General features: G+C 46.5%; 1 protein-coding gene across 10 annotated transcripts in view; it reads right to left on the reverse strand.

The window, feature by feature from the left end:
* Positions 1-23,140, reverse strand: part of PC (pyruvate carboxylase) — a 260,561-nt gene that overhangs the window by 218,222 nt on the left and 19,199 nt on the right. For 8 of the 10 annotated variants that reach the window (XM_083716620.1, XM_083716617.1, XM_083716619.1 and 5 more), the window contains one exon: positions 22,338-22,437. The gene's annotated coding sequence lies outside the window, so the exon portion shown is untranslated. Of the gene's footprint in view, positions 1-5,682; positions 5,761-16,367; positions 16,460-22,337; positions 22,438-23,140 lie in introns of those variants that run through there. The other 2 variants (XM_083716613.1, XM_083716614.1) reach the window with 2 other exon arrangements.

Here is a 23,140-nt window from a genome sequence, read left to right on the forward strand (position 1 = left end):
GATGTCTTCCACCATGAGTCCCGAGGAGACACTGGCCAAGTCAGGATAAGCTGTGGGTGGAGTTGGGAAGGGCTCAGCAGGATGGAACAGGCAGCGTGGCAACAGAGGAGTCACCCCAAGAGAAGTTATGGTCAAGGAGTCGGGTCCTGAGGAGGGACCCAGTGGCATATTGCCCCAGCACTCTGCCCCATCCCCTCTGACGTCACCCAGGTGCTCTGTACCCACTTCAGCCCCGGGTCCTGTGCCAGCCTCACCTCTGGCACTACTCGGGCCTGCCCCCATCCCATCCTCTCAGGAGAAGTCCACCGCCCAGTCTCATTCAGAGCTGGCACTAATGCCCCCTCCACCATCGAGGACTTGGGAGACACCAGCACAGGCGTGAACAGACAGCTCAGGTGTAGACCACCAGAAAGAGCTCCCGTTTGTTTGACCATTAAAAAGGAACATCCGCTTGCTGCTCTAAAGTTGTGCACACCCCCTTCCCATATAATGTAGTGTAATTCGCTGCTTCAGTGTTTTAGCTTGTTTAGCACTGCACGGCACCTGTTGTTACTTTGAACCCTCTTTTGCTTGTGTACCATACCAATTTGAACATTAAAAGATTTCAGCAGAAAACACAAGCTTGAGTTCTTCACCCTCCAGTGACAGCCAAGGCACATGAGTCTTAGGATCCCCTCCCCGGCACCACTGATCAGCAAAACTGGACAAAGGCCAGGGATTATGGAAGTTGTAGTCTGAGAAGGCAAGGTGTTATATTTGCTCTGCGGTTTGTTTGCTTCTTAAATATTAGCCTACCCCAACCTTCCTTCTCCAGATGTTTTGGACTACATCTCCCATCAGCCCCAGTGTCTCCATCAGCCCAAGCATCATGCAAGCGTCAAGCTGACTGGGCAGATGGGAGCTGCAGTCCAAAACATCAGTGCCACCCACTTCCAGCATCTGGCCCGTGGAAGGCTGCCTATGGTTATAACGGCCTTTGCGCTAAAAGGTCACGCACACCAACCGCTTAAGAGGAACCATCCTGTTCCATCGTTGCCTTTATAGGCACCTTAACTTTACAGAAGTTTCACAGTCCGGATCTTCATTTAAATCTAAAGATCAGTCAATGCCAGACAGAGGAAAGGTTAAATCAATTACAAATAATCGATCTGCTGGCAGCTTTAATCTTCGCATCCTTGGCATTAGAGCCAAAACAAGTTAAGGGCTGAGTTGATCCTCCCAAGACAAAAAGAAAAAGCCTCAAGCTGCGCCTAAACACTCACCTTCAATTTGTCAAGAGCTCTCTGCACAGCCGCAGAGATTCCCGCCACGAGAATGCTGTACCTTCTAGTACCTCTTACTTTCTATCACCTGGACAGATAAGAGGGGCTGCCGCTGGGAAGGCAAGCTCAGCGGAGATATCAGGGATGCATTGCAGAAAGAAAGAGATAAAACAGGGAGATTAAGAGGACAGCAAAGATGGAGTTTAAGGAGGCAGGCTGGAGAATAGATGCTCAAAAGGCAGAGGAGTCTGCATCGGAAAGAGTCAAGGTAGAAGGCTGAAGCTATGCAGGAGGGAATGAAGAGGTGGGTGTGATAACCCTGGATGTGAGAAGATACTTTAAGGTTCCCACTCCACCCTGCCTTGTAGGGTTATGTCAATTCTGCAGGAGCTTCTGGGGGGACAAGGCCCTGGAAGTGGTTGTGGGTGCTCAAAAGTCGATGCCTCCAAACCGTGCATTTTTAAATGGGACTCAAGTTTCTAAACCTCATGGCCACAGAGCAAAGCCTGGGAGGATGTGGGCAGTCAATGCCTGCTGAGAAGCCAGAGAGGGGAGGTCCGAATAAGGTTTACACTAGCTGAGAGTGGGGCTGAGGTGCCCGTGCCCCTCTTATGATCAAATAAAGAAGAATGTGTAAGGAGAGAAAAAGGAAATATGCAAATTAGCACTATGCAGATCATTTATTCTGGTAGCTGAGTCACGCTTCTCTCAGCTTGGATTAAGGACCTGAGCGAAAGACTGAAAATGTGTTGAAGCAGTAAGTAGATGCAGGAACAGAGGATGTTGCCTTCTGGTGTTGTCTGCACTGACAGGCAGGAATGGCTCTCCAGGGTTGCAGGCAGAGACCCGCTTCAAGCACTACGTGGAGATGCCCCCTGGGAAGTGGACCTGGGACTTTCTGCATGCAAAGCAGATTATCTCCCACAGAGCAATGGCCCTGCTCCAAAATGAAGATTTCAGTGTCTCTTGCCTCTCCTAGACCACCATGGGGCTAACAGTTCCCTGTCTCAGCACCTGCGCCAACGATAGCTAGCCATGACGGTCAGACACAGCAGTGCTTCTGAACAGTAGTTGGTGGAAACCACAACAGGGAGAGGGGTCTTGTGCTCGGGTCCTGCTTGCAAGTTTCCCATGGTTGGCCACTGTGAGCACAAGATGATGGACTAGATGGACCTCCTTTGTCCTGATCCAGAAGGTGATTCTTGTGTTTTCTTCTGCACTTCGTGCAGTGCAGAGTTAAACTACGGAACCCACTCCGCAGGAGGCAGTGATGGCCACCAACTTGGATGGCTTCAAAAGAGGATTGGACCAATTCATGGAGGAGAGGGCTATCGATGGCTACTAGCCCCAATAGCTATGCTCTGCCTCCATGGTCAAGAAGCAGCAATGCTTTTGAATACCAGTTGTTGGGAATCACAAGGGGGCAGAGATGCTGTTACGCTCAGGACCTCCTGGAGGGCCTCCCATTGGGGCACTGGGTTGGTCACTGTCAGGACAGGATGCTAGACTAGATGGGTCATTGACCTGATCCTGCAGACTCTTCTTATGCTCAACACTAGGTGCTGCTCATGGTCAAGCTCTGCCACTGAACCATAGGCTTGCTGACCACTGGCCCACTGGAGCCTAGTTCCATCTTCCTCTGCCCACTCCTCAAGACCTCACAGCAACCCTGTCACCCAAGAGCTGCCCAGCTGTAGATGGTGGGGACTGAGACTGGGGCAGATGCAGTGTCCTCTTTGCTCTGCTGCTCCTTACCGGTCCTAAAAAAGGAACTTGCAAAGTATGAAGATTTAAAATAAAAATGCAGCAACTGGGCTTTTTTTTACCTTTCCCTCTGGAGCTGCGCTTCTGATGAGGCTTCGGTTAATTATCCACTGAGCTGTTTGCGCAGTGGGGGCCCAGTTACAAATTAAGCAGAGCGCCTCTTGCCGCTGTGAGGGGTCAAGGCTGGCAACAGTGGCACTTCGGAAACCAAATATTTACAAGCCAGATCTGTGCCCCTGAAACGCAGCCACTCTGACCCAGAGCCCCCGGGTCCACTTCCCACAATCCACAAGTAATAATTATTAATAACAGAGGCCGGTAGACGAGTGGATCAGAGAAGGAAGCCGGGTTTCAAGGCAGGGTAGGAGGCCTCTATTCTGAGGAAAAGAAGCCGTCCTCAATTTTTAGGAATTGCCTTGCTGCATTGGGTCCAAAGCCCAGAAGTCCAGTTTCCTCTTGCCTGCGGTGTTATGATTAGGGTGTCAGGCGAGGAGACCTGGGTTCAAATCCCCACTCAGCCATGAAGCTCACCTTGGGACCATCACCAGCTGTCAGTCAAGCATACCTTGGAGGGCAGATGAGAAGACAAAATGGTGAGGTGGAGAAGGGCAGTGCATGCCACCTTGAGCTCCCAGGAGGAAAGAGAGGATAGAAAGGAAATAAGCACATAAGGAATGTTCTCCTGGATCAGGCAAATGTCTTCCCAATCCAGTTTCCAGCTTTCCAATGACCAGCAAGCAAGCATGACATGAAGGCAAATTACTACAACAGCTGGCATTCAGAGATAGAGCACCCCTGGACATGGAGTCTTCATTTCGCCATCAATTCTAATAACAGCCTCTAATAAATCTCTTGCCGCTACTACTCTCCCCTTTGAAAGCCATCTAAGCCAGTGGCGATCAGCATAGTTTGTGGAAAGAGTTTCTCAACTTATAAGAATGTACAAAGAGTGTACTGGATCAGGCCAAAGGGAGCCCCCCATTAAGTCCAGCATCTTGTTCTCACAGTATCCAACCAGATGCCTCCTCTGGGAAACCTATAAGCAGGACCCAAGTCAAGAACCCTCTCCCTTCCAGGAATTGGCACCCAGAAGCTGCCTCTGACTGTGGAAGCAGAGCAGAGCCATCGTGGCTAGTAACTCAATCACCCTTTGTGGGGAAACCTTCCTTTCATCAGTCCAGAGCTTACTGCAAACACGTAGCACTGGGTGACCTCGAATTCCAGCATTTACAGGAGAGGGACTGGGGAAAGGGGAAAGAAAATATCCCTTCCACTTCCTCCACAGAATAACACCCACACAAGTATTTTGCAGGCTGGCTCAATCTGCAAGGAGACTGAAGCCCTCCCACGGCTAGTGCTCTCTCTCTCTCTCTCTCTCTCTCTCTCTCTCTCTCTCTCTCTGCCCGCCGGCCCTCCCTGCTTGCCGCTCTTCCAGCCTTTGGGAGACTTCTGCAGTTTCTCGTTCCAGAAAGCCGCTCTCCCGTGCACCAGTGTTATTAAGCTTGTGCTATTAAAAAACCAGAGAGCAGCACAAGGAGCCAAGAGCTCCTCTCCAGCCAAAGACTTTTCAGTGTTGTACATGTGTTTTATCCTCCAATTTTGCCCACGGGAAAAATATTTTTGGGGTTGCACCTTACCTCGGATGATTTTTTTTTAACAGGCCAACCCAGGAGCTGTGCTCACCCTGTGTGTGTGCGCACGCGCGTGCAAAGAGACCCAGCAGGTGACTCAGGATATGAATCCCTGGGGACCTGTGCCCCCCCCACTGAACTCTGGACAACCGCCCTCCCCACCTTCCAATAAACTGCTCACAAGGGAGACAGAGGGGTGCAACTGGTTCGCTCACATTTCCAAGGCACATTCCGTTGGGAGATTAACCAGGCTAGCCACAAGGGGCCCAGCAGGAGGAAGCAGGGGCTAAAGAGAGAGGCAAGGATCTCTCTGGTTAAGAAGAAACAGATCTGTCTTGGGTGTAACCAGACTGAACTTCATTCAAGGCCAGGCGCTTTGAGTTCTCCAGGTCAAAGGGTGAAATTGGAAACCATCCACTGCCCAGCTGTCCCTGTCTTCTGTCCCAACCTCATAGGATTTCTGGAACAGAATGGATTGTTATGTTTTCGCTGCGGACACCCAGAATCCAGGCCCCCAGCTTGGTCTATCCCTGATGTTCTCCAGATGTTGTGCAACTACATCTCCAGTCAGCCCCAGCCGCGCTGTAAGGGAAGCCTGAGCGCTCGAAGGGGCTGCCTCACATCACACAAAGCCACCGGGCAAGATGACTCCCTCATGCTTTCCTTTGGATCTACAGTTCTATAAAGGCTAGGGCAGCCTTCCCCAACCTGGTGCCCTCCAGATTACAAGTTCCAGGCTGGAAGCTGATGGGAGTTGGGCCCAAACTTCTAGAGGGCACCGGCTGGAGAAGGCTGGGCAAGGCAGGTGCTTCCTGGGTGCTCACAAACAAGGCATGGAGGAAACACCCCTTGCTATTCAGATGTAGATGTTCTAATGGCTAATAACTACTGGCCAGAAAAGCCCAGTGAGGACTTGGAGACTACCCAGTGGAGAGGGACTTTCCTACCCCACCCCTTGAGAAATATGAGGACTCCGTAAATATATCTACTGCAGCTTTCTAACATCTCATTTGATTTCCACTTACATTTCAAGGCTCCTCATCTGTGACCTACCACTCAGCTCCACTAGACCTCTGTGTCTGCCACCCTCTCTCTCTATCATCTTCCCCTGACAAAAGTGAGAGAAAAGAGACAACATTCATATCGCAGTGTGTTCAAACCATCATATTGGATTCCAGTCCAGCTCCATTGGCTTTCCTGAAAGAAAGGGTTCAGAATGGCTCTCTGCTGCCCTCTAGAGACCTGAAAGTTTTCTGTTGCTTCAGAGCTAAATTCAGATTTATTTATTTTTCCTGGTGCTTTCTATACTAATTGCAGTCATGGCTTCCCAAACTCCTCTCACGCTGCAAAACAAAGAAACACACAACAATGGGAGACCACCTACCTCCCCAAGAGAAGATGTACTTTCAAAATGTGCAGCAATAAGATCCACACACTCTCAGGGGAGCCCAGTTCCACATGCCCCTTACTAGTTTTGTTTATAGGAGAAAGGTTGGTCTGGACCTGCCTCCTTGTTGGAGTCCAAACCTAGATCTTGGGATGGGGGAGGTATTTGGTCCCATTCACATTTAATATGAACATGCCTGGTTTGCACTTCCTGAAGCAATGCAAGAATCAGAAACGCAGCTATCCTTCAAGATTTGCAGTCCACACACTGCATTCTACAGTGGAAAAAAAGCTGTGTGTAAAAATTATAGAAAGGGTGCATAAAGCTGCATATAATGATGAAAATATACAAAGATGTGCTTTAGGGAAAACTGAACATAAATAATTTATTTTAGGAGATGTGTCACAAAATGCTTGTGGGATTTCATATTTCTGGTGCGCAAATGTGGCAAACTCCAGTTAAAATTGGAAGAAGGAGAAACCGAGAGAAACCAAAACTGGCAGATTTGTCTACCCTCACCTGGAGCAGTGACTCATGCAGAGATGCAACAGGGAGCTGACCTTCTCCCTCTCCCACCAATGAATTCCAGCACCAGCCTCAGAAAACAGATCCTTTGTGGGCACTCTGAAACTGGCAACCAAGTGTTCAAGGTGTTCCACAAACATGATCAGAGCAATTCTTACAACATCCTGGCCAGGTGAGCTGCTTTCATCAGTATTTTATGAAGAAGGGCTGGCGGGGGCAGAGGAGGAAAGAGAAGAGGGGTTTTTTAATTTTAAAAAAAGGTTTTGTCCGAAAGGTGTGTTTTCTTTTTCTTTTAAAAAAATTGTTTAATATAAAATCAAAATTACAAACAAGACAAAAAAAAATGATCAAAGCTACTAAGCATAACACAGGAGCAGTACTAAGGTTGTACTTTCCAAATAAATAAAGAGCAAATAATATAGAAAGAGAAATGCAGCAAGATGCATCATGAGAGCCACATTTTTTAATTTGATGGCGCAAGAGAGTTTTGCATATTTGAATTTAGCACGAAAGAAAAGAATCTCACTAGACATCATTAGAAATGTTCTGGTCTTCCTCACCCTTAGAAATGCATGATTTGTGAATTACTTTCTCTGCAAAAGACTCCACATATTCTTTTACCCCAGCAAGAGGACTAATCCCAACAGCTGATAACAAATCCTTGTCCATCAGTTGTCTGTTGGGGAAGGAACAAATGCATGGGACGAATTAAACAGGGTGGATCTGCCCTGGCCCACACTCAAGGGTACCATGCATGGATTGATTGATTGATTGATTGATTGCATTTATGCCCACACCTTTTTCTTCACCCCTTTCTTCATTTAATCCCCACCACTACCCTGTGAAGTAGGTTAGGCTGAGAGGCAATGAGTGGCCCAAAGACATCCAAGCAAGATTCATGATGGCCCAGTGGGGAATTGAACCCTGATCAACCAGGTTCTTGGGTGGACACTCTAACCATTACACCACCACTGGCTACTTTTTAAAGGAAATGGGCAGGATGGAGACATACTGGATCACATGCATACGCAAGTCCACATGCATGCTTGCATCTCCAAATGGTACACTCCGACTCCTTGAAGTGTAACCAGAAAGCACAACCCAATCAGCTCCCCTACTCCACACACTCACATTTTTCACAAAGAACCCCAGAACTAAAATCAACTAAAACCTAGAAGTTTTAAGAATGTGACTTAAAGAAAAAGAAAGTACAACAGATGTGTGATTCATTCATTCATTCTGTCTGACGGCCCTTCAAGCTTCTTTCTGGCCCCCCTGTGACAGGGGTGGTGAACGCCTGACCTTTTTGCGATTCGGTTTTAAAATGCCAACAAGACAAAACCTGATCAGAGAGCTGTTGGCTGCCAAGATTCCTGGGCTGTTAAAAAGCAGCTAAAGCAGGATTGGCCCAGGGGAGGCTGAAACGAGATATATCCAAATCTGGGGCACAACGCTGCACTCCATTAAGGCAGCCTTTGCCAACCTTAGGTCCTCCAGATGTTTTGCACTGCCACTCCCACCAGCTCTCAGCCAGCCACCATGCCAAGGGCTGGTGGGAGGTGGGTAGCCCTTTCACAAGCAACACTGGCCTACCACACAGGGCAGTCAAAAGGACTGTTGGGACAACGTGAATTGCTTTCAATCCTCATGGGCAGAGAACCCCTTTTCAGCCCAAAGAATGCATTCCCCCTTGCAGGGAATCTCCTAGGGGGTTGCATGTCAGGTGTGGGCAGGGCCAGGTGCAAAAGTGGGTGTGGCCAAATGGGAAATGGGAGGAGCAACAGGTGCAACTTTTTCTCTTGTACAGTAGGCAATGTTCCAGCCACACAAAACCAAGAGGCTTCTGCACAAAACAGATACGCTTCTCCATCCTGGCACATGGCTTCAAGTTCACTTTTTGGCAAAGCAAACACACTTGAGGAGATGGGCAGAGAAGAGCTTGAAAGGAGTGCCACCCAGGAAGGGTCCTGAGAGCCAGAGAGAGGGGTGTTTGCCCCCTGCCCCCCACCCCAATCCCAAGTTCCCCACACCCCAGACATAACTGAGCAGCTGCAAATAAGTAGCAGCTTTTAAAGGGTTACATATTTGAGTGATGCTGCCGTCTTATTTTTAGGAATTTTACTGCTTAGACTGTCTTACTGATTTGTTACTTCAAGTACTGCTATTAATCGACTGATTGCCAGCCATCCTGAAATATTTTAAATAGAAAAGGCAGGCTATGATCATTTCAAATCAATTATTAGAGTGGCTAAAGACTCTTACTTACTTACTTACTTACTTACTTACTTATTTATTTAAGGTCATTAATCCGCACAAAGCTGCTTTGCTCTCGTGAATTCTTACACCGCAGGGGGTCATTTTGGGGCTGGCGTGGGAATTTTTTTTGGGGGGGGATGATGGTTGTGCTTTCAGTAAGTCCAGCTGATCTCTCTCTGCAGGGGAGGAGCAGGGGAGGCAAAAGAACAACCAGAGGAATTTCATTGTGCCTCACAAGTGGTTCAATAAATGTTTCATTAATATTATTATTCCAGACAATGGTTGATTGTGAAATACCACAAATAAGTTTTCAAAAGAATAAAACAATAAAATCAGTTTAAAAGGATTTAAAATCAGAAATAAATTAAAAAAGGATAGATACGCAAGTCAAGAGTCTACATATCTGAGCAAGCTTGTCTAAACAAAAATGCTTTTATCAAGAGCTGAAAAGAGTACAGCAAAAAGTGTACTGATGTCAAAAGGCAGGGAGTTCCAAAGTGTGGATGCTGCCACATGGAAAGACAGACTTCCTACAAAATCTGTACCTGTAACTGTGCCAGTTCTGCATATCTAAGCTGCTGAGTGGGCATATATGGGGTAAGGTGATTTTGCAAGTAAACTGGTCTCAAGTTCTCCAGGGCTTTATATACTAAAGGTAACACCTTAAACTTGGCCCAATAGCAAATGGGCAACCACAGCTGATCTCTGAGCAGAGTGTTAAAAGCTGACAGGGTCTTGCTCCCGTCAGCAAACATGCTGCAGCATTCTGCACTAAATAGAGTTTCCAGATCAAGCACAAGGGAAGCCCCACACAGAGTGTGTTGCAGTAATCCAATCTTGAAGTAACCAATGCATGAACTACTGTGGCCAAACTTTCCCGATCCAGGAATTGTTGCAGCTGCTGCACCAGTCGCAGCTGGTAAAAGGTGCTTCTAGCCACTGAGTTGGACCCAGAAGCACCCCCAGACTGAAAACCTGCAAACACCCCAGGGGGAGTTTTGTTTTGCTGGTCCTGTTTAATGTCACTGGAAATGTGGTGGAAAATAACGTTAAGATCTGTTATGAGAAATATAAGGACTAAGATATAAAATAAATTCTCAGAAATGTACCAGGCAAACATATACATAAATATATAAACTACGTCTGAAACAGTACAGGAAAACAGTCCTGAAACCATTTTGACTCTCCCAAATTGACCTCAAATGTTTCTCTGCAAGGAAGAAGGAAATGGGAAAACCTTCCCATAGTCTCTTTGCTCACAAATCCTGTCTCAGGGGCCTATCTGTGTATGACTAGGGTGAGCCTGTGGCCTGGATTCAGGAACTGAGTATTTACCATCACAAAAGAACGGCCAGGATGCCCAGGTAAAAGCAATCAGTGACCATTATAAGGTATCCTGGCAGACAGGTTTTCTGCTGTAGACCACCCCTTCAGTGATGTATATATGATGTATTGGGGGGTGGCCCTGAGCTACAGGGTAGCAATTTCAAAAATCTATATAAGAGCTTGCACACCAATGTTCTGGGTTCCTCCTCCCTCCTGCGTGGGGGCGGGGTGAGCACCCTGTTGCAACAGTTTAATAAAGATAAAGCTTACTAGCTGCTTTGCTTCTCAATATTCTCTGGTTGGCCTCTGTTATTTTCTCCTACCGATAGTGAACCTACATAAGGAATCGATTCGGGCTGTTGGGTACCCCATAAAGGGAAGGGTGCAGTTTTTCTTATAACAGGTTCTTATCTTTTTGAAAAGAATTTTTTTTTAAAAAATCCATAATGCAGTAAAATTATAACTGCAAAAAATACAAATCGAAGAAGTAGAATTTTGAGTCCTCTCTTAAAAGTAATTCTTAGCCCTTACCACCCACAGAGGACAGTAGCTCCTCCCAGCTCTCACCTGGGAAACTGACATTTCCCTGTCTCTCACCCAGGGCCCTCCATTAACCATCTACCACTCCCACGGGTATACAATCTCTGGACCTGGATAAAGGTCGCAGACATAGGACTCCAAAGAAATAAGAAAAGAAGAGAAACAAAGAAGAGAATCAGAAAAAAAGACAGAAAGGGACAATAAAAAGAAAGAGAGATGGACAGGAAAAAGAAACACTGGAGATCAAGATACAAAAAGAAATCTTTTGATTTTCCTTCTACCGGTAACATAAAAAAAAGAAAAGGGATCATTCAAAACATTCAATCCATGCTTTTATCTTTTTGATGGGTGCAAAAAATTGTGTGGGCAAGAAAATGGAAGGACCGGAATCTCCATCTGTTTCGGAATGGCTCATGAAAAGTGTTGGCAGCGATGAATGCATGTGGAGAGATGGAATTGCTTTGTGGATTATCAACATGAGAAATATAGAAATGGAAGATTAGAAAGGTACTTTTTAAATCTAGATCACAGCTTCCCAAATTTTTTTGGGCTCCTGCCATCTTGTTTCCATAAACTCATTCCCAGTGCTCCTGAACCCTATCCTACAAAACTCATTATTCACAATAGCGGTTCGCACAACCCACTAAGGAAGACAATAACACAATAAAATTCAAAGCAGTGGCAATTAATTGCACATTTATTCAAACTCCAATTAAAACTATTTAGTTCAATCTGACAAAATTCATAACCTCGATCCAGTGACACCAAACAGCGCATGAAAAATACTTTTACACATTCTTACTCATGAAAACTTAAGGGTGAAGGAAATTTGTAACTACTTACCAAACATGCCCAAAACCTTCACCTACCACAAATGTACGGTACTTAATTTGTAAGTAGATCAATAGCCATTACCAATAATTGGCAATCCCATGACTTGTGACACCTCAGAATGATAAATACAAATGAATGTGACTGAAGCAAATAGCTTTGAAAGTGAGGAAGGCGTTTCGCTCCAGGCTGCAGCCTGGTCAATCGTAAATAAGCGATCAATACACTCACCGTGGCTCACCTCCAGCACTCCTCTACCACCCCCTTGCTTGCAGCACCCCCTAAGTAATCCCACAGCCCCCCGGGGGCAGTATCACCCACCCCGGGAACCACAAATCTAGATTATGCATTTGACTATGCCTTCCTTTGCTTATCAATGCATTATACTTTTTCTATTAAAAAAAACCCTATATAAATAATACGTCGTGTGGCCAAGGGCAAGCCACGACTCAAAACCCAATTCATGAGACGCAATATGGTTATTAAAACAACAACAACAAACAAATGAATATTGTCAAGGATATGAGAGAAGGGCGGTTGGAGCAGCCATGTGAGGGCCACAGGTCCTTCCCCTGCGCCCATTCCAAAGCCCTGAACCATGGAGGACCCTGAGGCAAGGGACTCCCAATGCAAGATGAGTCTGGCTCAGGCAAACAGCTTAAACAAACAGGACACTGCCAGGGGAGGTGAAAGCTGAAAAGAAAACAGCTGCAGAAATTAAGAGCGGAGGCAGGGAGATGACTGGAAAGCAAAATAAACAAAACGTCAAAAGAAGGTAGAAGATTCAGAAGACTCTAGAGCAGCAAGGAACAAATTCATGGAGGAGAGCTCTATTGATGGCTGTGCTCTGCCTCCACACTCGAAGGCAGCAATGCTGGAAATCACAGGAGGGGAGAGGGCTCTCAAGTTCGAGTCCTGCTTGTGGGTTTCCCAGAAGAGGCATCTGATTGGCCACAGTGGGCCATTGGCCTAATCCAGCAGGCTCTTCTTACGTTCTTAGGTTTTGCCCCCAAAATGCCCCAGGTGTCAGGTGTGCGTAAAGCAGCCAGGCCCTGTGACCAATAGGACTTTGCAGGACTGGGACCTTCCTAAGTTTGTTCTGAAGAGGCAAGGCGAGGCCGATTGGTAACTCACAGCACCTGGTGGCAAGAGCTGGGAAGGGATTTCCCTTCGGCTCTTTGCCACAGCAACACGCTTCCTGCCTTGGGCGTCTTGCTTCCTGATCCTTGAACCTTGACTTCCTGACCCGCAGACCCTTGGCTTCTTGACTCCCAGCTCTCTGACCCTCGGACTCTTGGCTTCCTGACTCCTGGCTTCTGGACCCTGTTCCTGCTCCCACCCCGCCATCTTGCCCCCGGTCCTGACGTCACCTGCCGGGACTTCGATCGCCCATGAACCGGACCGTGACACCAGGTCCCAGTTAATAGGAGCATAAGAAACTGCTTCACACTAAGTCAGGCCACTGTGGTCCATTTACCTCAGTATTGTCTACTCTACACTGACTGGCGGCAACTCTCCCGGGTTTCAGGCATGGGACATGCCCAGCTGGACATGGAGATGCCTTCAGGGGTTGAACCTGGGGCCTTCTGCATGCAAAGCAGATGCTCTACCACTGAGCAGAAGCCCCTTCCTTAAAATGGAGGAACCCCAAAATAAGCCAGATGTGTGCTGCATGCACACTTCCTCCTTACCCCTTGTACACCCACAGCTGAAAGCTGCTATCTCAACAACTTCAAAGTAAGGAAGGTGGGGAGAAGGGAATTACTTATACAGCAGATTAAATTCTGAGCCAGGGAAGACTTTGCGGGGTTTAAGTCTCATAAGTGGCAATTGATACTTTTGGTGTTGTTAATAAATTTGGAACTAGCTCAGTATCTATGCTATTTATAGATTATTCAATAATATTCTAATTGGTTCATCTGGGATATCATACCCATTTCTCTTGCCTCCAAAAGCCTTGGATCGCATCACATCTCCTAAATAAAAGAAAATAGTCCTCATACAGCTTCCCACAACTCCAACAATTATCCTGAGACAGATTATAAATCCATTTTAATTTGTAAAGGTAAAGGTAAAGGTACCCCTGCCCATACGGGCCAGTCTTGACAGACTCTGGGGTTGTGCGCCCATCTCACTTAAGAGGCCAGGGGCCAGCGCTGTCCGGAGACACTTCCGGGTCACGTGGCCAGCGTGACATCACTGCTCTGGCGAGCCAGAGCCGCACACGGAAACGCCGTTTACCTTCCCGCTGGTAAGCAGTCCCTATTTATCTACTTGCACCCGGAGGTGCTTTCGAACTGCTAGGTTGGCAGGTGCTGGGACCGAGCAGCGGGAGCGCACCCCGCCGCAGGGATTCGAACCACCGACCTTTCCATCGGCAAGTCCTAGGCGCTGAGGCTTTAACCCACAGCGCCACCTGCGTCCCTATTTTAATTTGTATGGTGTTTCAAATACCACTGAGGCAGAGTTGTGTAAAGTGGAGTTCCTACAAGAAAGCTTCTCCATTAATTGCCAGAACGGTTCTGTAAGATTTGGGAAATAACTACAATTCCCTATACAGTCAAATTGCATCTTGCACAGGGGTTACATTCTGGGGGCATATATGCAAAACCACATATAGGCACGCCGCCCCCTTGGAGCAGCCCCTGCATAAGCAATCTTATCTACTGGAGCTGGCACACCATACAGATCTTAGTGTAAGCAAGGCAAAGAACTTTTAAGTTTTCCACCTTGCTAACTGGGGCTCTCATGAGACCTCACACGGCCTCTTTCTACGCCAGGAAAATCCTGCACAAAAAAGAGATTTTAAGCTCTCCGCCTGCCGTGTGTTTAATTTGTGCGATCTCAATCGGCCAGCCATCAACCGTGTAAATTTGAAATCATGCAAGTTAAATAAGCAAAAGTTGTGAGTTGTCTCTTTGCCGGCTAGAGACAATAGGCAATTATTCGTGGAATACAGTACATTTGGGACAGCGGTACTTGAAAGGATACCTGCTCTCAAGAGAGTCAGCCTGCCCAATAAGAACATCCAGGTCACAGCAGGAGCAAAAAAAGAAAAGAAAAAAGAATGTGCCTGTGGTTGGCCGCATAGGTTGGAGTTCCAGACCCTGGAGCACCTTCCATTTGGGACGTGCATCTAGCCTAGGGGTTGAGAGCCTGTGGGGCCCTCTAGATGTTCTTGGACTCCCAACGCCCATCTGCCCCAAACAGCATGGCCAATAGTGAAGGGTGATGGGAGTTGTAGCCCAGCAACTCTGGAGAGTCCTCTACAAGCTCCCCACCTCCTGCTCCCTTCCCTCTTATCCTTTCCAAAAGGTGTTGAACACCATTTTGTTCCAAAGAGCCTCTACCAATCCAGTCTGCGTCTGCAGCAGAAGTGTTTTAAAGGTATATTTAGATGTTTTATTACTTGTTGCTTGCTACCCTGGGCTCCTTTGGGAGGATGAGCAAGATATAAATTTAATAAAGAACAAAAAATAAAATAACCTCTGTTGATTTGTTCCTCCTGATTTGAAGTTTTGTTGTTGTTTTTTGCCTCGCTCTGTGTGTGTGATTTACATTTCAGGTTGTTCTTTTGCTGCTCAACTTATTTATGTTTATTGTTGGTGTTACTGTAGGTTGAATCCAACTAACGTCTACTCAGAATAGAGCCACTTAAATTAACGGCTCTAAGCTAGTAATATACAATAATTTGAGTGAATCTACTCTGAGTAGAAATAACACTGGTGATAATCAAATATTTTATTCTGGTCTCATGACACGTTGCGTAAAGAAAGTGGCTTACATGTGGCAACATACATTACAGATGTGCTTTTGTGTACATCCTTTGTTTTGCATGAAAGCTGTTGTCCCCAGCGGGAGTTGCAAGAACCTTTGGCCGATGCAATAAGAACAGGGGTCAGCAACCTAAGGTCCATGGGCTGGAAGCGGCCTGTGGAGGTCGTTTGACCGGCCCACGAGCTGCCCCTGAACCGAGCCACCCGCTCACGTGCTGCACTAAACTGGCGCAGTGAGGCTCAGGGAGTCGTTTCCACTGCGCCGGAAATCACGCCTGCGCAGGCACAGACGCTGAAAATCGCGGGCTCACACGCACACACGCGATCCAGCCCATGGAGGGATCTCCGCGGGACCGATCTGGCCCAGGCAAGATAAACCTTGCTGACCCCTGAATAAGAACATAAAAAGAGCCTGCTGGATTATGCCCATGGCCATCCAGTTCAGGACCCTGTTCTCACAGTGGCCAACCAGATGACTTTGAAAACCAGCAAGCCAAAGAGCTTACTGTGGTTTCAGCAAATGGTATTCAGAAGCATTTCGTCCTCCAAATACAGCGACAGAGCACAACCATCGTGGGTGGTAGCCATTGATAGCCCTCTCCTCCATGAATTTATCCAATCCAGTTTTAAAGCCTCTCGAGTTGGTGACCAACACTGCCTCCTGTGGAAGCGAGTTCCATAGGTCAACAGTCAAACAGGTTGTCACATTTTGTATAGAGACATCTCATTTTTGGGAGTAACATAAGCAAGTAAACAAAGGATGCTTATGGTCAAATTTTTGGCAGGCAGGGGAAGAGAGAGTGGCATGATATTGTGCCAACCCAACAGAAAGGAGAGAGAAATGTATGCCCACTTGCACTGTTTACTCTGATTGGTACAGAGAGCCAAGCATAAATTAATTAAGCAAGCAAGTCACAGCTCCATCCAACCCAGGCCATCTCCCTCCAATCTCTGCCTAAAGCATTTCCAATAAATCTTGCTCTACAAAACCATGAGGACTAGAGTCATTTGCCCCCCCCCCCGCCCAAAAGTTAAAGTCAAGAAACAGCCAAACAAATGAGGCACATACCAGGCTCTGATCTTGTACAGAGACCCTGCAGAAATAACGTACAGCAGCCCAGGTCTAAGTATGAACCCTGGGTTATGTATTAAGCTTTTTCACTGCAGACAGAGAGAGAGAGTCAGTGTCAGAAGCTGATTATTAGTCTGTCTAGAAAGGGTGGCCAGCCTCCTTCCCCCACCCCAAAATCTGGGATTCGTGCCACTTAGTAGGCAAGAAGAATTCCAAAACTTTGGTCCTGGGGGAAGCAGACACCAACTATCCGATCCTATTTCCAGCGTCCTCAGCAGATCGAGAGCTTCCTGCGGCGTGGCGATTATTAAAGAGTTCCCTTCGGCGCAAGACATAATTGCCACCTGTCCCCCAGAGCAGCCGCCAACTCTCTCAGAAACGCTTGAAGCCACATTAGTTAATAAATCCCCAATTTAAAAGGCTTCCCCGTAAACATTCCAGAATGGAGTTGAAGGCTTTCCGTCCCCTCACAGACAGACACAGCCCACAAGACCTCTCACTTGCAATGCTGGTACTGTTCTGACAGGTGCTGGTATGGCAGGCAGGTTGTGGGAGGACTTCTGGGAAGTAGGGATGAAATCTCTCTCTCTCTCTCTCTCTCTTTCTCGTAACACTTAGAGCTCAAGGGGAACCAACGAAGCTGAATGTTCATAACTTCTTCATGCAGCGCATATAGTTAAGCTATGGAACTCATTGCCACAGGAGACAGGGATGGTCAAAACAACTTGGATGGCTCTAAAAGAAGATTGGACAAATTCATGGAGGAAAAGACTATCAATGGCTACCAGCCATGATGGCTGTGCTCTGCCTCCATGGTCAAAGGCAGTAATGCTTCTGAATACCAGATGCTGGAAATCACAGGAGAGGAGAGGGCTCTTGCACTCAGGCCCCACTTGTTGGCTTTTCAAAAGAGGCATCTGCCTGGCTACTGTGGGAAAATGCTGGACACGTTGGCATGATCTAGCAGGTTCTTCTTATGTAAAAAGGAAGGTAAAAGGTAAAGATAAAGGTAAAGGTAAAGGACCCCTGAAAGTTAAGTCCAGTCGCGAACGACTCTGGGGTTGGGGCACTTATCTCGCTTTACTGGCTAAGGGAGCCAATGTTTGTCCGCAAACAGTTTTTCCGGGTCATGTGGCCAGCATGACTAAGCCGCTTCTGGCGAAACCAGAGCAGCCCACGGAAACGCCATTTACCTTCCCGCCGAACGTTTATCTACTTGCACTTTGACGTGCTTTCAAACTGCTAGGTTGGCAGGAGCAGGGACTGAGCAACGGGAGCTCACCCCGTCGCAGGGATTTGAACCGCCGACCTTCTGATCGGCAAGTCCTAGGCTCAGGGGTTTAGACCACAGTGCCACCCGCGTCCCCAAAAAAGGAAGAGTGGGTGTTAAAATTGTCCATCTCCTGTTAGCAGCACCTGGAATGAGCAGGCCCACAGTTCACCTGGTCATAATCCTTTGCACTTTAATGAGGTGTATTGTATTTCTGCTTACATTTCTGCTTCTTAATTGGTGGCTGCACACATAAATTAGCATGTGTAAATGTAATGCAGATTTGTGCCATCTTCTTTCTTTCTTTCATTCATTCTTTCTGTTGTGGGGGGTGGGGGAAGCCACCTAGTCAGTTTTGTCCCTGTACTAGTTGGCCAACAACTGTGGCCCAAAGCCACATTCACGCCATACCTTTAAAGCACTATACCACCACTTTATAAACAGTCACAGCTTCCCCACAAAAATTCCGGGAGCTGTAGTTTGCTCAGGGCACTGAGAGTTGCTAAGAGACTCATATTCCCCCCCCCCCCCCGAGCTACAATTCCCAAAGTGGTTTAGTAATCTATCCCTCTTCCCAGGGAAGTATGGGAACTGTAGCTCTGCAAAGGGAATGATGGTGGCATGCTATTGTTTTCAGTGTGTGGTATGAACATGGCCTGGTGTTCTTGAGAAAGCCATTAAGATGAAGCAGCGTTTCATGGAAAACTGGGCTCAGAGAATAGCAATACTTTGATGGGAAATGAAACACACATGGATAAAAGTGGCATAGGCAAACTCGGCCCTCCAGATGTTTTGGGACTACAATTCCCATCACCCCTAGGCTAACAGGACCAGTGGTCAGGGATTATGGGAATTGCAGTCTCAAAACAACTGGAGGGCCGAGTTTGCCTACGCATGCATAAAATCCATGAATATTTAGAATGTTGGGCTAGGACCTGGGAAAATCCCCACCCAGCCATGAAGCTCACTGGGTGACCTTGGGCCAGTCACTGCCTCTCAGCCTAACCTACCTCAAAGGGTTGTTGCTGTGGAGATTAAATGAGGAGGAAGAGAACCATGTAAGCCATTTTGAGCTTCAAGGAGGAAAAGGTAGGATATAAATGCAATGAATGAACGAATGAATCTGCTGCCTTATAAGAATTTGGGTTCTGGATATTTTTGCCTCAGATCAATCTAAGACAAAAGGAATATATACTTATATTAGAAATGGAAGTTTGGCACTGAAACAATAGGCAAAAGACCAGCAGGGGAGAGAAATCATGCTGGTGAGATCAACAGGAAGACGAGGTTAGCTGCTGTAAATATTTATGCTCCTAACATCACTCAAATACCGTTTCATTTCTATAAAATATATCTATTACACCCATATGAACCAGATCTTAAAGCTTACAGAAAAGTGCTAAGGGAGAAACTATTCCAGCTGGGAGAGTTATAATGGTGTTATAAATGTGTTTGACACATTATCTATATTTTTAGAACCCACCCCAGTTGTGATTATGATTTGTTTTAAACAGTTTTTTAATGCTTTATTTTATATTCCTGTAAACCACCCTGGGACGTTTTGGTGAAGGGTGGGCAATAAATCTAATAATAATACAATGGGGAACCTGATAGATCAAACAGGAAGCAAACCCCAACCAAGTCAGTGACTTTTACCATGAAGAGGGAAAACAAGCAACACAGCTTCTATTCCTGGTTAATGTCTGGGGGTATCTGCACCCTACACAAAAAGAATGTACCTTTTCTCAATGTTCATCAATCTCATCCAAGAATTAATTGTTTTCTAGCTTAGTAAACACAACAAGAGACCAAAGAACATTTGACCTATTTGATGCAGAGCATAATTCAATTTTTAACTGTTTAGATACAGTGCTTAAGTATTTTATTGCTAAAGAATAATATGGTTATGTACAATTCTTCAAGAGCGTTAGATTAAATATGTGCAGGTATTGGGGGTCTTACAGTCCGCAACTTATTCAAAGGGCCTGCAATATTCTATATTTCCCCTCCACTTTGCACTAAAACTCCCTTCAGTCCCAGTCAGTATGATCTTATGCTGCTGGGGATTATGGGACCACAGCTGTGATGGCTGGGGCTGATGGGAGTCCAAAACATCTGGAAGGCCTCAGGTAGGCAAAGGCTATTCTTAAAGTGTGACTTACTTGATTGTTTGGAGACTCAGGCTATTGTTCCTAAACCATGGTAAGCACAAACTAGAGCAATGTCCGATATCAACCCCTTTGTGGTTTTCACGAACATACAGATTAACCATGGTTTTCAGCTGCACTCACGGTTGCTGAGAGGCAACTAGGGCAGGCAAATGGCCCACACGTCTCCTGCCACACTCACATTTTGTTCCTAGGTCTTGCAAGATGAGAGACTTTTGTTCTGAGGGCTACAGAACAGCTTTTCCGGGGGTGGGTGGAGATTTTCCAAGCATTACAAGAGCTCCCCTGCTGGCTTATCAAAAGAGGCCTCTTATCTTATTCAAACCTGGACCTGGGCAGCCTCCATCTGATATCTGAGGTTCAGCTTTGTAAGCCACAGGGGAACGATGATGGGGGAGCCGGAGGAGCAAGACACGCAGTGGGACGCGGGGGGGGGGGGGGGGGAGAGAGAATACAATGCTCAGGTGCCTGAAAGACTAATTGGCTTTGGAAGCAGCTGAAAACAGCCTTTCTTAGCAAAAGCACATAGTGGCTAAAACAGCACCCAGCAGAGAGGAAGGGGCGGAAAGAAGCACTTTTGGGTCGGCTCAGATCTATGTCTAGCACACTGACCTGGCCGACAAATGCACTACCAAGAAGAGGTAGGAGTATCATATCACAGAATTGTGGAGTTGAAAGGGACCACAAGGGTCATCTAGTCCAACCCCCTGCAATGCAGGAATGTTTTCCCTAACATGGGGTTCAAACCCACAACCCTGAGATTAAGTGCCTTGTGATATACCATTTTTGGATTACAGAACAGGGGTTGGATTACAGAACATTTTTAGTGCTTCCCTAGGTAAATAAAAAATAAAAAAATCACTGTATGCAGCAAGAAACCACAACAGGAAGCAGGCTGGCTTAGAAGCCTAGGAGGATGTGTGGAGTCAAATGCGGTTGAGATCTCAAAAGCCAACAGAGGAGAGGTCCAAATAAGATTTACACTAGCTGGAGGTAGGGCTGAGGTGCCCTTGTCCCTCTTGTGATCAGACAAAGTGGAGCGGTTGTTAAGTTGCCTTGAGCAAGATCAAGCGATTTAACTGATTAAATAAATAAATGAAACGTGTTACGTAAAATAGAAGATATGCAAACTAGCGGATCATTTATTCCAGTAGCTGAGTCACGCTACTCACAGCTTGGATTAAAACCCTGAAAGATTAAAAACGTCTTGAAGCACTAAGTAGACGCGGCTCAGTTTATAATTATTTAACAGAGGAAGCCACTTTCTGGTGCTGCCTCCCCTGTGTGGCAGCAATGGCTCTCCAGGAGCCTTTTTCAGTCTTACCTGGAGATGCCACTGGGGACTGAGCCTGGGACCCTCCATCTCCAAGGGGGCAAGGCCAGTTGCAGCAGATGAAAGCGCACGCTTGCTTACCTGGGGTGGGCCTGGCACCAATGTCGGTATGTCCCCCGCTCTTCAAAAGGGGAACTCAGGGAGCATGCTGAAGTCTATTGATGTACCTTAGAGCTCTATATTAATCCACTAAACGCGCACCTGTAACCTGGTCTACGTTTAGCCTACATACTGAATTTTGATAATAACTAAGCTGAGATTCTGAGATTCTCCAAAAGCAGTAGCCAGGACACACACATTCCTCACTCCCAACTTTTAACGGGGGTGTGGTGGGGCTACTTCTTCACCTCCACCCATTCCAGAGAATAACTGAATATTGGCATTTACATAAGAAGATCAGAACAGCCTGCTGTGTCAAGCCAATGGCCCATCCAGCCCAGCATCCTTTTCTCATAGTGGCCAACCAGATGCCCGTGGGAAACCCGCAAGCAGGACCCAAGCACAAGAGCCCTCTCCCCTCCTGTGCTTTCCAGCAACTGGCATTCAGAAGCTTTTCTGCCTCAAGACTGTAGAGGCAGAGCATAGTTGTTTGGGTTAGTAGCCATCGATAGCCCCATCCTCCATGAATTCATTGAACCCTCTTCTAAAGCTGGAGGCCATCATTGCCTCCTGCAGAAGCGAGTTCCGCAGTTTAATGGTGTCCGTTCTTACCCAGTTCATGACAATTTGGAGTAAGCCTGAGGCTAGTCGGCCCACATGTCCCGGGCCCTAAGGAAGTTAGATTGGCTTCGACCAGAGCCAGGGCCTTTTCAACTCTGGCTCCGGCCTGGTGGAACGCTCTGCCTCAGGAGACCAGGGCCCTGCAGGATCTGATTTCTTTTCGCAGGGCCTGTAAGACAGAGTTGTTCCGCCTGGCCTTTGGCTTGAAGCCAGTTTGATTTCCCTGCCCCTCTTTCTTTTTTCTTTTCCTTTCTCCTCCTGCGATGAGGCTACATTTTAATATTTTAATATTTCAATATTTTAATGTTGTATTTTAATTTTGTTTTTAAGTTGTATTCATTCAACTTGTTTTTATTATTGCTTGTTAGCCGCCCTGAGCCCAGCCTTGGCTGAGGAGGGCGGGGTATAAATAAAAATTATTATCATTATTATTATTATTAGTTCATCAGAGAGATTTAGCTGAACAGGAAACATACCTTCAAGGCCACTGTCCTCCTCTAGAGCATTTGGTCCAATCCTGGCCACCCTTCACACACCCAGCTTGATGTCCTGGGATCAAAAGAGCAGAACTGTGGCCTGTGGGGATGAGGAGGAATGAAATAAGTTACGGGTCAGCCAAAGCACATCCTCACGCCATGCTTCTGAATCATTTACCACAAGATCCGCCAACATTACTTTACTTTATACTTTATTGTCACTTGTACTGAGGCATCTAGTCATAAGCCTGCATTTTTTATCAGAGCTTCTATATTTTATCAAGGCTTGTATTTAAAAATGAGCTTAAAAAGATTTTCAAATGTTTCATGCCAGGCAGAAAGAACCTTGGCAAGAGGTTTTTCTCCTAAGACAAGGGGGCCCCATTGATTTATAGTAGAAAAACAATTCTCAAAGTCATAAAAAAGGGAGAATTACATATGCTGCCCTTGCAGACTGAGAAAACACAATTAAAGGCAAGGGTAAATAGTAAAATAATACCAATGTGCCTCTCAGTAAAATGAGCCAGATCTTCTTTCCAAGGTTAAAAAGGCCAAGAGCAATGGAGAGGCATCTAGCTGGCAGAAAAAGAGAGCATTTTAAAGAAATCTTTAAAAGCTGTTTCTTTTTCTTAAACTGAGAGAGTTAAAAAGGTTAAATGTTGGGAAAGGCAACTGGCTTGGCTGGAGAAGAAGCATCTAGCTGGCTGGGAAAGGAGGGGGAAAGGGGGGAGGTGTAAACTGAAGAGGCTTCTTTTTAAAAGCTGTTTTTTACTGAGTTCCTTTTTACTTTACAAAGGCTTTAT

The sequence above is a fragment of the Podarcis gaigeae genome (genome assembly GCF_964106915.1).
Source record: "Podarcis gaigeae genome assembly, chromosome: 16".
Classification (NCBI taxonomy): Eukaryota; Metazoa; Chordata; class Lepidosauria; order Squamata; family Lacertidae; genus Podarcis; species Podarcis gaigeae.